The sequence below is a fragment of the Bos grunniens genome, chromosome 28 (genome assembly GCF_055505025.1).
Source record: "Bos grunniens cultivar Pamir isolate PY7600 chromosome 28, Bosgru_T2T1.0, whole genome shotgun sequence".
NCBI classification, from domain to species: Eukaryota; Metazoa; Chordata; class Mammalia; order Artiodactyla; family Bovidae; genus Bos; species Bos grunniens.
Genome location: NC_141192.1, coordinates 39,137,441 through 39,154,132, shown reverse-complemented (window position 1 = coordinate 39,154,132; position 16,692 = coordinate 39,137,441). Strand labels below are relative to the sequence as shown.

The 16,692-nt window shown below is 41.8% G+C and overlaps 1 protein-coding gene across 4 annotated transcripts in view; it reads left to right on the top strand.

Annotated features, from left to right (window-relative positions):
• SLC35F3 (solute carrier family 35 member F3) overlaps nucleotides 1-16,692 on the top strand; it is a 147,689-nt gene that overhangs the window by 44,998 nt on the left and 85,999 nt on the right. The gene's annotated exons all lie outside the window — the stretch shown is intronic.

Below are 16,692 nucleotides of genomic sequence, written 5' to 3'. Positions count from 1 at the left end.
AGAAAACATAAATCATGATGAGTTAAATAAAATAACTTTAACTTTTCAGGATTAATTTTTAAATGAATGGTATAAAAAACTGAGCTGAGAGGGAGAACAATCACAACGAACTTCAGCTGAAAAACAAGACCTTATGGAAGAAACCTGCATTAGCTTACCGGGACTGCCATACAAAAACACCCCAGACCAGGTGGCCTACACAATAGAAATGTATTTCTCACAGTTTGGGAGGCTAGAAAAAAAAAAAAAGAATCAGTGCTCCATTATCCCACATCCCAGTCCATAGGTGATGTTGACACTTCCGCCCAGGAAGATAATGGATATCATAGGTGTCCCCACAGAGGAACTCGGGCAGATCTGGGTGCTTATTGTCTTGGGTCTGTGTCCCCCAGAATGTGTTCCCCGAATGTGAGCGGTGCAGAGTGTTCATTAGGCTTCTGTGGGCAGATCCATTGGTGAAATGCATGGTGTTTAAGGCCAGTAATTCTTGGTCTTGAAGTGTTAACACACACTGGAACTTTACAGGTGACATGTAATATGGGCTGTCTCCCACCACAGCCCTTTTTCTACTGAATGTAACACATGTACTAATATTCTGGGAGGTATGCTTTTGAACATAATTTTTAAAATTATTATTCCAAATAGAAGAAAAAGAAATAGATTGAATTCTTAACAAAAAAGAGATGCAGTATGTGGCGGTTGGTAGAAAAGAGGAGAGCATTTGGCTGAGACAGAAGGAAGCAGAGGCAGAGAGCAGAGCAGCTGGGCCATGGTCCCCAGCAGAGGGAGGCCAGAGATGAATCCAGCTTTTTAGAGGTGACAATGCCAGCCAACTCCAGCGGAAATACAAGAGCAGTAGGATATTCTTGACCATCTTTGGATGCCTCGTTAAGCTAGACTTTGGTCCTCTGATAAATCTTTGACCTTCTTTAGAAATATTTCATTGCTCAAGAGGTAAAGGAAATAACTAGGACTGGTGTTATCTGACCAATAAGGAAAAGCAATTTGGCAAGTGACAATTTCAGGGACACAAGAGAAAGTGGGACTTCCCTGGGGTTCCAGTGGTTAAGACTCTGCACTTCCACTGCAGGGGGCTCGAGTTCCATCTCCAGTCAGGGAACTAACATCCCACATTCTGTGTGGGATGGCCAAAAAATAAACAATTTTAAAACAGTGTAATATTAAAATATATATATATATAAATAAAATCTTAAAAAGAGAAAGTGACCGTGTCATCCTAAAGTTCGTGAAAGGGAAACACATATTTATAGACGTAGAGAGACCTTAAAATGAAAGCTCCTTTGGATTTGACCCTTTGGCACTGTGGGCTAATAATGGGAATAACCACCAGATGGAAGCTATATGGGAGAAAGGAGCCCATTTACAAACTCCACCAAAACAAGCTGAAATCCCTAGTAATAAACATAACAACTTTTATAGTACCTCTATGAAGAAGACTTCAAAACTCTGGAGACTCAACAACATAAAAATGTCAATCCTCCCTACATTAATTTCTGAGTGTAATGGTATCCAAATTAAAGTACCAAAAGGTTTGTTTTAGAAAATGGACAAGAAAGTCCTGAAAAACATCCCACTAAGGGGAACTCGCTATTCTAGAGGTGAAAAGCTGATAGGAGGTCACGTTTTGGAGGAATTAAAGCAGGGTGATGCTGTCATGTGATTAGAGGACTGTGCAAACGTCAGAGCATCACAAGTAGACCTGACTACATAAAGAGTGTTAGTATATGATAAATGTGCTGTTTTGTGTCAGTGAAGGAAAGATGAACTACTTAATAAGTGACGTTGGGACAATTGGGAAGCCATCCAGGAAAAAAATAAATTTGACTACTGTAAGCCTAAACTCCAAATGGAATTTAATTGTAAAACTTAAAATATTATGACTACTAGATAAAATATGAGGTAATCCTTTTATTGGCTTTCCAGATGGCTCAGTGGTAAAGAATCTGCCTGCGATGCAGGAGACCTGGGTTCAATCCCTGGGTCAGGAAGATTAGATGAAGAAGGAAATGGCTACCCACTTCAGTATCCTTGCTTGGGAAATCCTATAGACAGAGGAGCCTGGCTGGCTACAGACCATGGGGTCACAAAGAGTTGGAGACAATTTAGCAATTAAACAAGAACAACAGTAAATCTTTATAACTTTTATTATTCTTCTCACTTTGATTCAAAGTCTAGAAATCATCAAAGAAAAGATGAACAAATTATAAATAAAACTACATTAGAAAAAAAGTTTAAAGACTGCTGCTTGGCAAAAAAAATAATAATCACCATAAACAAAGTGAGAAAAACAAACTAAAAAGTTGGGGGAAGTGGTTGCAATTCATTTAATAGACAAAGAGTTAAGTTCTCTAATAAATAGCTTTTATAAAGCAATATGAAAATGACCAACAACTCAATAGGAAAATGTACAAAAGATGTAACAAGTAGTTCATAGTTCAGGAAATTAAAATAGCTTATGAATGAATGAAAAATTATGAGAGAAACGCAAATAATTAAAACTGGTACATGTTTTTTACCTATTTGATAATATGCTGTGTTGGTAAAACTGTAAGAAACAGGTACTTTACTCCTTTGCCAGTGAGGTGTAAATTAATAAACCTTACATAGGTTTAATTTTTGTAGTAGTACCTACCACAATCACAAATGCATATCCACTTTGACCTAGGACTTCACCTCTAGTAATTTATGTTACAAGATATACAAGAAAGCCTGGATCATGAAGTATAAAGAAAGTAGCATTGCAGCATTGTTTGTAATTAACTAAAGATTAGAGACAGTCTAAAATATTCATCAGTTAGAGGCTGGCTAATGAGTTTATGTGGAGAAGGAAATGGCAACCCACTCCAGTGTTCTTGCCTGGAGAATCCCCGGGACCGCGGAGCCTGGTGGGCTGCCGTCTGTGGGGTCGCACAGAGTCGGACACGACTGAAGCGACTTAGCAGCAGCAGCAGCAATGAGGTTATGGTACAGGCTTACAGTGGATGCCGCTCAGCTGTCAGTAGCGGGTGCTCTCAGCCAGTGTCAGCTAAAACCACTTCCCATCCCATTTTGACCCATCTTCCACCTTTCTGACCTCAGTTCCCATCCTCTACTCTCATACATTCCATAAAATACCAGTCAAATCATGAATATCAAAATCACGAGTGTTGAATGAACATGACACTTATTTTTAAAGTTTTCACAGATACTAGCCCTACTTCTCTCTGCCAGTGTGCTGAGAACAGCTATGACTCATACTGCAAAGATGGAGCAGTTTAATGGTACTCCGTGTAAGGGAAGACAGGCAAGAGTTTGGCATTCTCACATGCTGTGGTGGGAGGATCGATTGATACAATAGTTCGGGGGTCAATTTGACAATGTCTATTAAAGTTTTAAATGCCCATTAATCCACCTATTTCTACTTCGAGAAATTTATCCTGTTGACATCTGTGTATATAAGGATGCTCACGTTTGCTTTACGCTTGGCTTCAGGTTTTTGGGTCAATGTTGAATGGCAGTCAGAAACCAGGTTCTAATGACTGCTTCTGTCGGGGGCTCCTCTTCTTATCTTCAATGCAGGCTTGTCTGTGACTGTTATTACCACCACGTGACTATTTTACAGCAATAGAAGAGATATCAACCACTGGTCAGCCAGTAAAAAAGAAGGACCCCACAGGTAGAAACCAAAGCCCATTACCCCAAATGAAATCATGACTTCTTACAGACCATGGCCTAGAACATTAGTTTTCCAGTGATGATAACTGAATGCTCAGAGTGTTAAACTCATCTCATGAACATACATCATGTGTGTATTCTGTTTAACCTAAATAACCAAAGAAATTTACTAAAGTAAAATTAACTGGAAAACATTGATTTTTACTTAAAGTAAGAGGTAAGTCCCAGATGTCTTTTTATGCCAAAATTTTAGGAAAACTCAAAACACCATCCTTAACTGTGTTGACTTTTACTGCATGATTCTAAAGAGAATTATTTTTACAAGAGCTTTATCTGTTTTTTTTTTCCAAGTCTCCTTTAAATACTTTAATATTTAGACCGTTCTTCTTTAAATCTTCTCTGAAGTCCTCATCCTTGTTAAGTGTCTCTTCTTTAGCCGCTAGCTCTCCTAAATCTGCTGACCTCCATTGCTCAGTGGTTTTGTATATGACTTGATCTGCTCTGCAACATCAGTGCCGTGAATTACTGGTTTGTTTTGGTTTTGTTTGGGGGGCGGGGCAAGATTTGCCACACACTTTGCAACAAATTGCCCTGTATTTGCACTCAGCAAATGAAGATGGACAAGGATGTCCAAACAAAGGATGGACATAGATACTAGTATTGAATGGGGAAAGATATTTGAGTAGGGAATATATTTTACATCACAATAAGGGTTGGTTGACTAGGTAATAATTTCATGTTAGGATCATTTTTTTTGCTTTCATATACAACTTTGTAACTGCAGACTGTAATAATAAAGGTGTGAGAATGCCTTGGAAAAATAGGATACATTTTTAAAAATCACATAATGTAAATGAAACCAAACTGAACTAATGGGTTAAAGAGTGGATGGTCCTGCTGGTGGGACTCAAAAAGATATTGACAGGACTTCCCTGGTCCACTGGTTAAAATTTCACACTTCCAACACAGGGAACCAGAGTTTCGATCCTTTGTCAGAGAACTAAAACCCACATACCTCAAACTAACCTCAGATATGCAGATGACACCACCCTTATGGCAGAAAGTGAAGAGGAACTAAAGAGCCTCTTAATGAAAGTGAAAGAGGAGAGTGAAAAAGCTGGCTTAAAACTCAACATTCAAAAAACTAAGATCATGGCATCCGGTCCTATCATCTCATGACAAATAGATGGGGAAACAATGGAAACAGTGACAGACTTTATTTTCTTGGGCTCCAAAACCACTGCAGATGGTGACTGCAGCCATGAAATTAAAAGACACTTGTTTCTTGGAAGAAAAGTTATGACAAACCAAGACAGCATATTAAAAAGCAGAGACGTTACTTTACCAACAAAGGTCCATCTATTCAAAGCTATGGTTTTTTCAGTAGTCATGTGTGGATGTGAGAGTTGAACCATAAAGAAAATTGAGTGCCAAAGAATTGACACTTTTGAACTGCGGTATTGGAGAAGACTCTTGGGAGTCCCTTGGACCTCAAGGAGATCCAACCAGTCCATCCTAAAGGAAATCAGTCTTGAATATTCATTAGAAGGACTGATACTGAAGCTGAAGCTCCAGTTCTTTGGCCACATGATGTGAAGAACGAGACTCATTTGAAAAGACCCTGATGCTGGGAAAGATTGAAGGCAGGAGGAGAAGGGGATGACAGAGGATGAGATGGTTGGATGGCATCACCGACTCAATAGACGTGAGTATGAGCAAGCTCTGGGAGTTGGTGATGGACAGGGAAGCCCAGAGTGCTGCAGTCCATGTGGTCGCTAAGAATCAGACACGACTGAGCTACTGAACTGAACTGAAAGATCTCGCATTCTGCAACTAAAACAAAACACCAAAAACAACCTGATATTGACAAGATGAAAACAATCAGCCCATCAGCCTAAATCAGCAAGGAGAGATTCAACACACAGTACCCTTAAGACATCACCTATTTAAGAAAGTGGTTTCAAATGTTGGGTTTAGATTGTACCTGTGGCTTATTGTTGCACCTGTGCTTACAAAGACAAGTTTTAGTCTTAGTTCATTCATGTCCTGATCAAGGCAAGCCGACAGCATCAGACAGCTGCTTAAGAAGCTAAAGTCATTCTTGTCTGGGTTAATTACACGACACCATCCTGACTGGTGGAGCTAAGAGTCTCCCTGCACTCTGCACTGATAAGACCATATGGGGTAATGTTTCCTAGATAAATTTTGATAAATCATCATGCCCAGAGGAAGGTGTATGGGATTACTGAGGCGAGGAGGGGACTGAAAGCCATTTCACATATTTATCCTGGATAAACTGAGACTTCAGCAGAGCCTGATAGCTGCCTTCAGACCCCCAACCTAAAAAAAAAAAAAAAAGGGAATTCTAGCATTTTGCTGTAGGACATGAAGAGTTCACCCCATGGAAATTCTAGTTCCTACTGTTGTATTCAACCTTCATTTTAAAAGACTTCATCACTTACGTCCTACTTCTTCCTCCAATATACTGCACAAACCCTAAACAAAAGCATGTCATGGGCCTTTACTGGTAGTCCAGTGTATGGGAGTCCTTGCTCCTAATGCAGGGCACATGGGTTCGATCCCTGGTCGAGGAACTAAAATCGCACATGCTCACCACAACTCCTGAGCCCTCATGCTGTGATGAAGACCCAACGCAGCCAAAATAAACTTAAAAAAAAAGAATAAAGCATATCACTTTTAGTAGCAAGCTAACTGCTTCCTTCCTCCTATTAGCTAATTGAAACCAGCAATAATAAGAGCGAATGAAAAAGGGTTTTTATTCAATCCAAGCTGCGTACATAACTGACCTGATGCTGCTGCATACAGTTGCAGGATGCTTTATACAGATGCAGGCAGGGGATGCTAGGGCTTCTCCAGGGCAAGGCTGCTTCAGCATCAAGAAGCCGTCTCCAGACTGATGCTGACACCCTTGTCTAGGCAGTGTTTGCTATTTTCATTCTCTGGTGGTTGTATCTCTATTAGTCAGACTGTTGCATTCACTGAAAGCTTTGTTTTGATGTTGATGCCCTTCCCCAGTGAGATCACAGCTTTGATACAGCGAAAGCACATCAATTCAGGCTTCTTGAGTTGAGAGTGAATTTTGATAGAGACTAACCTGTGGTATTTTGTGTGCTCAGTAGCTCAGTCATGTCCGACTCTTTGCAACCCTATGGACTGTAGCCCACCAGGCTCCTCTATCTATGGGATTGTCCTGGCAAGGATATTGGAGTAGCTTGCCATTCCCTACTCCAGGGGATTTTCCCAACCCAGGGATCGGACCCACATCTCCTGCGGCTCCTGTATTGCAGGCAGATTCTTTACTCCTGAGCCACCAGGAAGTATTTTGAGTTACTCCTAAAGAAAAAGTTTGCAAGGAAATGGATAATGGGAGAAGGATGGGGACTCGGTGTCCTTATGTCCCATTTCTCCTCTATGAAGAAAATGAACAGATTTGTGCATCTTTTTGAAGCACTCATTTCTTGCAGTTAGTTGGTGTGATAATTGAATAATCTGTCTTCTGTATATCAGGTTCTTCAGTACTGGTTTCAGTGCCTCATCAGTTCTCAGAGTTTACTGCGTTGAAGAATCACCCAGAGAGCTGGTTAAAATGTTGATTCCAAGGCTTTGTGTCTACATATTCTCTTTTCATCTACTGGGGACAGACCAGAACTGTTGAACTTATCACAAACATGATTCTGCCCCAGGTGATTCCACAAATTGTGAAAGGCTGCCAAGTAGACTTAAAAGTGGAAATCTTTCTGGCTTACTTCACTCTGTATAATAGGCTCCAGTTTCATCCACCTCATCAGAACTGATTCAAATGTATTCTTTTTAATGGCTGAGTAATACTCCATTGTGTATATGTACCACAGCTTTCTTATCCATTCATCTGCTGATGGACATCTAGGTTGCTTCCATGTCCTGGCTATTATAAACAGTGCTGCGATGAACACTGGGGTACACGTGTCTGTTTCAATTCTGGTTTCCTTGGTGTGTATGCCCAGTAGTGGGATTGCTGGGTCATAAGGCAGTTCTATTTCCAGTTTTTTAAGGAATCTCCACACTGTTCTCCATAGTGGCTGTACTAGTTTGCATTCCCACCAACAGTGTAAGAGGGTTCCCTTTTCTCCACACCCTCTCCAGCATTTATTGCTTGTAGACTTTTGGACAGAAAGAAAAACACCAATACAGTATACTAATGCATATATATGGAATTTAGAAAGATGGTAACAATAACCCTGTATATGAGACAGCAGAAGAGACACTGATGTATAGAACGGTCTTTTGGACTCTGTGGGAGAGGGAGAGGGTGGGATGATTTGGGAGAATCGCACTGAAACATGTATAATATCATATATGAAACGAGTCGCCAGTCCAGGTTCGATGCACGATACTGGATGCTTGGGGCTGGTGCACTGGGACGACCCAGAGGGATGGTATGGGGAGGGAGGAGGAAGGAGGGTTCAGGATGGGGAACACATGTATACCTGTGGTGGATTCATGTTGATATATGGCAAAACCAATATAATATTGTAAAGTTAAAAAAAAAAAATAAATGTCCAGGTGGTTGAAAAAAAGAACTGAATGGAGCTCTGTGGTGACCTGAATGAGGAGGAAATGCATAAAAGAGGAGATATATGTATACATACAGCTAATTCACTTTGCTGTACGGTAGAAACTAACACAGCATTGTAAAGAACTATATGCCAATAAAACTTCTAAAGAATAATCCAAAAAAAGTGGAAATCTGCCCCCTCTGTTCTTCTTCCATATATTCTCACTTGAAGGAAAAAACAAGTCCACCAATTTAGGCTGAAAGAGTGAAGTTTTCCTTTGTAAATATGAAAACACATAATCAACATAGACAAATTTGCAGCCACATGGGTGGAACTGGAGACTATCATTGTAAGTGAAGTAAGTCAGAAAAAGAAAGACAGATACCATATAATATTACTTACATGTAGAACCTAAAACAGGACAGGCTTCCCAGGTGGTGCTAGTAGTAAAGAAGCCGCCTGCTCATGCAGGAGACATAAGATACATGGGTTCGATCCCTGGCTTGGGAAGATCCCCTGGAGGAGGGTATGGCAACCCACTCCAGTATTCTTGCCTAAAGAATCCTATGGATAAAGGAGTCTGGCAGGCTACAGGCAGCACGGAGTCAGACACAACTGAAGCAACTTAGCATGCAAAATAGGACACAAATGAACCAAATGGAAACAGAATCACGAACATAGAGAACAGATTGCCAAGGGGTAGGCAGGTTGGAGCGAGGGATGGGATGGGAGGTTGGGGTTAGCAGATATAGCTGTTAGATAGAGAATAGGTAGACAGCAGGGTCCTATTCTATAGCACAGGGGACTGTATTCAGTATCCTGGGATAAACCATAATGGAAAAGAATATAAAAAAGAATGTGTGTGTATATATATATATATATATATATACACACACACACACACACACAGAAGAAATTAACATAACATTAAATCAATTCTGTTTCAACAATAATCAAAGTAGTTAGTTAACATAGTAAGGCTAATATGAGAATTAGATGAGATGAGTCCTTTTGAAGGTGACCACATGACTTGTGCGGAGAAGGCAATGGCACCCAACTCCAGTACTCTTGCCTGGAAAATCCCACGGATGGAGGACCCTGGTGGGCCACAGTCCATGGGGTCGCTAAGAGTCGGACACGACTGAGTGACTTCACTTTCACTTTTAACTTTTCTGCACTGGAGAAAGAAATGGCAACCCTCTCCAGTGTTCTTGCCTGGAGAATCCCAGGGACGGGGGAGCCTGGTGGGCTCCCGTCTATGGGGTCGCACAGAGTCGGACACGACTGAAGCGACTTAGCAGCAGCAGCAGCAGCGCATGACTTATGGGAAGAGCTGGCAGACCTTGGTCCCTACTCTCTTCCTCACTTCCTGCCCACCAGGATTGTTAATTATTAAGGAGCAGGAATGAGGCACTGGACTGGACTGCTCTGTGCTCGCCTCCCTCAGTTGTACCCCCAAGAATATATACACAAGACCGTGTCCATTAGAGGGAAGAAGTTAAAAATCAAATACCAGTGTGTTTGGAGACATTCTTGCACCTCCCCTAAGGAGATACATGGATAAGGAAACAGAAAAAATTAAAGGACTTCTGTAGTGTCCTGTCACCAGCAGGTCAAAGACTCAGATCTGGGTTTGTAGGCAAGAAATCCTATGCCTTATGTCCTTATGAGATTGACATCTCTCCGTCCTCTAAGTCTTCCCCAGGACTATTACCTGCATAAGTAGAGGAGGCTCTTGGTGGTCAGATATTTACACAGGCTCAGCCTCAGATGTTTACTTAGCTCTCCTTACGTGCCAAGTTCTGTGCTGAGTGCTGGATGTAGGGCAAAATGATGAGTAGGACATAGCCCCAACTTGCAAGTCACCCTCTGATGGACAGGGACAAACCTGCTGTGGCACTGGCTTTGTATCTGGGTAAAGTGTTTATTCTTCTGAGCCTTAGTTTTCTCACCTGTGAGATGGGGCTGATAAGACTTGTAACAGTGTTGTTTGCTCTGACTCTACGAAATAATTTGAGAATTCATGCCTTAACAAAGAGTGCATGTATGGTGATTGTATAAAAGGTTAAACATTGTTAACGTTTGGCAAAGCCTGGTAAGGCCTATGAGGAAACTCTTTGTACTATCTTTGCAACTTTTCTCTAAATCTAAAATTAGTTCAAAATAAAGTGGTAAAAAAAAAAAAAAAGTACATCTTGGGCTTCCCAGGTGGCAGTAGTGGTAAAGAACCCGCCTGCCAGTGCAGGAGACATAAGAGATGTGGGTTCAATCCCTGGGTCGGGAAGATCCCCTGGAGGAGGGCATGGCAATCCACTCCAGCATTCTTGCCTGGAGAATCCCATGAACAGAGGAGCCTGGGGGACTACAGTCCATGGGGTCGCAGAGTCAGGCACGACTGAAGCGACTTAACACGCAGCATGCAAAAGCCCTAGCCCAGTGGCTGGTGTGGGGTTGGGCTTTCGGGTATGGGTCTTTCTACAGGAGAAGGAAACAGCTCCACTTCCTTCCAGGGTCCTCAGGGTGTCCTCGGCATCTGATTTTGTCAGAATCAGGACCCGAGTGTACCAAATGAAGCCTCTTTCCTGCCCATCCCATCAGCATGTTTCCTCTGGGTAAACTGACCTGCAGCAGCTTCTGGATGACACGAGGCTGGTTCCAGAATGAGGTTCTGCTTGTGGCCTCAGGGCAGATACCAAGACCCAGGGCTCTGGTCCCTACCTTCTCCTTCTCGCTTCCCTCCTGACACAGGCCCCAGATGGTGGTTCCTGGAACTCCATCTGCCTTAGGGAAACAGGACTGTTTGTGTTCTAATATTCAGTTAGCCAGAGAGAGATGAGTTTTTGTTAGGCAAACAATGGGTTTGGCCTTGGAACAACAGCAGGCTGCTTACGTGTCTAGGTTGTTGGAGATCTGGGTTACGGTTAGTATTTGGAGCAGGTGTGCCTGTGGTCACAGGGCTCTGCATTTGATTACCTTGCTAATGGGATCAAACACATACACACAAGATTGCTGATGAAAGGAAAGAGTTGCTATGTATAGTAACTCAAATGCTTGACCCTGTAACCCGGCTGCACCGGCTGCTGTGGGGACCAGAGATGCTCTTGAGAAAGAGACTTGCAAAGGCAGAGGAAAAACCTGGGAGTTAGTGGTGGGAGTTGGGGAAGATTCCGTTCTGATGAGAGTGAGGGCTAGGGATGTTTAAAAGGGAAATTTTTAAAAGAAGGATGTCCAAGAGAACTGGAAGAATTTTAAAGGGAAGCAGACGTTTCTAGTGAGAATTTTAACTCTTAGAAAGAATGGTTTCCAATGCAAAATAAGTTCTCTCTTCTGCCTCCTTTGTGAAACCTTAAGTAAAATTTTTCCTGCTTCCCAGATGGTGCACTAGTAAAGAATCCACCACCAATGCAGGAGACATGGATTCACTCCCTGGGTCAGGAAAATTCCCTAGAAGAGAAAATGGTGACCCACTCCAGTATTCTTGCCTGGAAAATCCCATGGACAGAGGGACCTGGCGGGCTACAGTCCATAGGGTCACAAAGAGTCGGACATGACTGTTGCAACTTAGCACATCCTGCTTAATCCTCTGCTCTGGGCTCTGTCACTCTGGGAAGGGGCAAGAATCCAGAGCTTGAAGTGAGCCTTGGACCCAACATTAACCTTGGGGACCTGTGCCCCACCCTCAGATTGGGAGCTTCCATCCTGACAGCCCTAGGGGGCTCAGGGGCTCAGCGATGAAGTGAGGATTGGTTAGGTTGACGACATTAAAATTAAGAGTATCTTGGGACTTCCCTGGTATTCCACTGGTTAAGAATCCTTCTTCCAGTGCAGGCGGCACAGGTTCGATCCCTGGTTGGGGAACTAAGACCTCACCATATGCTACATGTTGTGCCAAAAAAAAAATTAAGAATATCTTTTAGAAAAAGGCACCATACATTGGGAGAAAATATTAGCCATGCAAATTACTGACAAAGAGTTAATATCCTGAAGGCCACCAGCTATGATCCTCTCTGAGCTCTCCCCCACCCCAGGGAGCCCAGCTCTGTCTCCTCAAGGACTGCACTCCAGCAGCTGCCTTCACTCCCTCCTGCTCATCACTGTTGACCTCTTGGTGTAACGTTCCCATCAGCTAACCATAATATAGTAGCTCCAAGAATTTGCGAAATCCCCTTGCCCCGGGGCCACCTCATTAATCTCTGAATAGAGAAAAGTTCATCTGCAGAGCAGTCTTTACTGGTTGTCTCCCTTTCTCTCTTAACCCCACAATCACCGAGATGCCTTGATCAGAGCAGACGTGCCAAATCCAGAGTCATTCTCAGTTCCGGTCTTCCCCTCACATGGTCACACCTCCCTTCTGGAAACACTTTCTTCCCCTGACTCCTGGGACCCCACACTCTCTGTGTCACCCCTCAGTCCTCCCTGGCTCTTCTCCCTCCTCCTCCCTGACCTCTGAACTGTCCAGGGCCTCCAAGCCCCGCCCTCTGCCTTTGACTCCCCATTCTGCGCCTCTGCTCTTGGTTTCTCTTCTTTCTAGAGGTCTCTCTGCCTGTACCTGCAGAGCTCAGTCAGGTCTCCACTCAGATGTCCCTCTTCCAGTGAGGCTTTTCCTATTCCTAGAGCTCAGCACTCACTCTCTCTGTCTCTGCTCTCTTTACTCCACAGTACTTAAGAGCATCTAGTCCACTCTTTATTTACATGAGTGTTTGCTTGTGTCCTCTCTCTTTTAGGATGTATGTTGGCTTTGTTCACTGTCATCACCCAGAACCTAGAATAGTACCTTGCAGAGAATAGGCATTTGATTTGTGTGTCGGGGGATCAGGCATGGGGACTGTTTATTTTGCCTTCAAGTTTGAAAGATGTTTTTACTGGATATAGAATTTTTTCCTTTCAGTATCTTAAAGATGTCTCTCCAGGGACTTCCCTGGTGGTCCAGTGGTTAAGACTCTATAGCTCTACCCGCGGGGGCCACAGGTTCTATCCCTGGTCAGGGAACTAAGATCCTGCATGCTGCACCAGATGGCCAAAAAGGAAAACAAACCAACATGAGGTCTGTCAATGTTAGACAGAGCTTTGTTTGAGGCTCAAGCTCCACTATGTATGAGCTGTCCTAATTTGGCAGTTTATTTAATCTCTCCAAGTCATATTCTTTTCATTGGTAACTTGAGGAAGCCAAGTTTCAGAAAGTACTGACTTCAGGTACTTCAGGAAGTACTGACTTCAGAGGGTAAGATCTCAAGGTCAAAGTTTCTAAAGCACTTTGCAAGGAGTAAACCATGCAACAAATCGCAAGGAGTGAACCACGCAACAAATGCCAGTCCCTTGCTCCCCTTTACAGTACAGCTAGGCAAAGCAGAGAGGGGAAGAAACATGGAAATTCCATGTCCTCAGAGGAGATCACTCCCTCACTGGTTTATTTCCAGAAAAGTACCAAAAAAAAAAAAAAGTCTCTCCGTTATCTTCTGGTTTGCATAGTTTCTGACAAGAAGCCTGATGTAGTTCCTGTCTATGTTGTTTCTCTCTTTTTACATTTTTATTGGAATATAGTTGATTTGCAGGCTTCCCAGGTGGTGCTAGTGGTAAAGAACCTGCCTGCCAGTGCAGGATATACAAGAAACTCAGGTTTGATCCCTGGATGGGGAAGTGGGGAAGATCCCCTGGAGGAGAGCATGGCAACCTGCTCCAGTATTCTTGCCTGGGGAATCCCGTGGACAGAGGCGCCTGGGGAGCAGTGGTCCATGGGGCAGCAAAGATTCGGATACGACTGAAGCAACTGAGCACTCAGGGATAGTTGGTTTGCAGCATTGTGTTGCTTTTTTTTAATTGTAGTAAAATATCCATGACATCAGGTCTACCATCTTAACCATTTAAGACTGTATAATTCAGTGGTATTAAGTACTTGACTCTGTTGTACAACCATCACCACCATCCATCTCCAAAACTATTTCATCTTCCCAAACTGAAACTCTGTCTGCATTAAGTAACAGTATCCCTCTTCCCCTCCCTCAGGCCCCTGGGAGTTACTGCTCGACTCTCTGTTTCTATGTATTTGATTATTCTAGAGACCTCATATAGTATTTGTCTTTTGGTGACTGACATTTCTCTTAGAATTATGCCTCCTGTGTCACTAACATTATGCCACCTAGCTCTATGCATAATAGTCCTCAAGATTCATCATATTGTATCCTATGTCAGAATCTCCTTCCTTTTTAAAGTTGAATAATATTCCATTTTGTGTTGATACCACATTTTGTTTATCTATTAATCCATTAATGGACACTTGGATTGCTTCCATGTCTTGGCTGTTGTGAATAATGCTGTTCTGAACATGGCTGTACAAATACCTCTTGGAGTCTCTGTTTCAGTTCTTTCTTATATACCCAGAGGTGGAATTGCTGAATCATATGATAACTCTACTTTAAATTTTTTGTCACACTGTTTTGAATTGCAGCAGCCACACCGATTTATATTCCACAAAAATGCACAAGGGCTCCAGTTTCTTCACATCCTCATCAATGTTTATTATTTTCTCTATTTAAAAAAAATTTTTTTTTTTTCATTTTAGCCCTTGTAATGGATGTAAGGTGATATCTCATTACAGTTTTGGTTTTCATTGCTCTAATGATTATTGATTTTAAACATCTTTTCGTATGCTTGTTGGCCATCTTATTTCACCTTTGGAGAAACATCCATTCCAGTCCTTTGCTTGTTTTCTAATCAGGTTATTTGGTCTTTTTGTTGTTGCTATTGAGCTGTAGGAGTTTTGTTAATGCATTCTGGACATTAACCCACTATCATCAAATAAATGATTTGCAAATATTTTTTCCCATTCTGTAGGTGGCCTTTTCATGCTTTTGATGGTGTCCTTTGACCTAAGACGTTTTAAATTTTGATGTAATCCAATTTATCTACATTTGCTTTTGTTAACACTTTTGGTGTCACATCCAAGAAATCGTTGCCAAATCCAACGTCATGAGGCTTTTTTTACTCTTATGTTTTCTTCTAAGAGTGGTATAGTTTTAGGTCTTATGTTTAAGTCTTTTATCCATTTTGCATTCATTTTTGGGTACAGTGCAAGGTAAGGATCCATATTCATTCTTTTGCATGTTGTTTACCATCATTGGTTGTTGAAGAAACTGTCATTTTCCCCACTGAATGGTCTTGGCAACCTTGTTGAAAATTGCTGGATTATATATGTGAGGATTTATTTCTGGGCTGTCTGTTCTATTTCATTGTTTTGTTTGTCTTTATGCCAGTACCATACTGTTTTGATTATTGTAGCTTTGTACTATATTCTGACATCAAGAATCAATTTTCCTCTTCTTTTTCAAGATAGTTTTGGCTATTTGGCATCCTTTAAGATTCTGTATTAATGTTAAAGTGGATTTTTTTCTATTTCTGGGTACCTAGATTTCTCCAATACTCTTGCCTGGAAAATCCCATGGATGGAGAAGCCTGGTAGGCTGCCGTCCATGGGGTCACACAGAGTCAGACACGACTGAAGTGACTTAGCAGCAGCAGCAGTTTTTAATCAAATTTTAAGATGTTTAAATATCTTGCTTATTATTAAAAAATATAATAGAAAAATTAACAAAGGGTTTAACCTGGGTGCCATGGAAGAGAAAACCTGTTGGCCAATGAAATGCTCAACTTCCTTTAGTGATCTAGGAACTTTACGTGAAGACCTATGAGAGATGCCTTCTGTGCCCATCAGGCTGGCAAAAATTAACAAGTCAGGCAGTGCCATGTGCAATATCTAGAGCTTGTACTCATTGGTAGAAAGCTAAGTTGGTACTATCCCTTTTAAAAACAGTTCATAGCAACTGCAAAGTCTGTAATAAAAGAATACCAGAAAACAACCCAAATACCCGTGTGTGTATGTGTGTTATTCACTCAGTTGTGTCCAGCTCCTCGCAACCCCATAAATTGTAGCCCAGCAGGATTCTCTCTGTCCATGAGATTTCCCAGGAAAGAATACTGGAGTGGAGAGCCATTTCCTTCTCCAGGGATCTTCCTGATCCAGGGATTGAACCCAGGTCTCCTGCATTGCAGGCAGATTCTTTACCTCCTGAGCCACCAGGCAAGCCCAAATACCCCTGTAGCAACACGGAAATAATTTGTGTTATACACACACAATAGAATGCCATAGAGCAGTGACAATGAATGAAACTCAGCAGTAGGCATCTCTAAGGATGATTTTCTGGAACATAGTGTTAGGAAAAAAAGAAAAAAAGCAAGTCACAGAAGAAGATAGTGTAATTCCATTGATGCAAAGTTTAAAGCATACAAAGTTAAACTACGTATCGATTAGTGGTATATATATGTAGTGTATATATTATAAAGAAATATATAGGAAAGATAAGCCCAGGATAGCAGTACTTTATTAGGGGAAAGGAAGAAAAAGAAGGACATATTGTCTTAGTTCTTTTGGGTGGGAATATTTGCTTTTATTTTAAAATATCTAAAA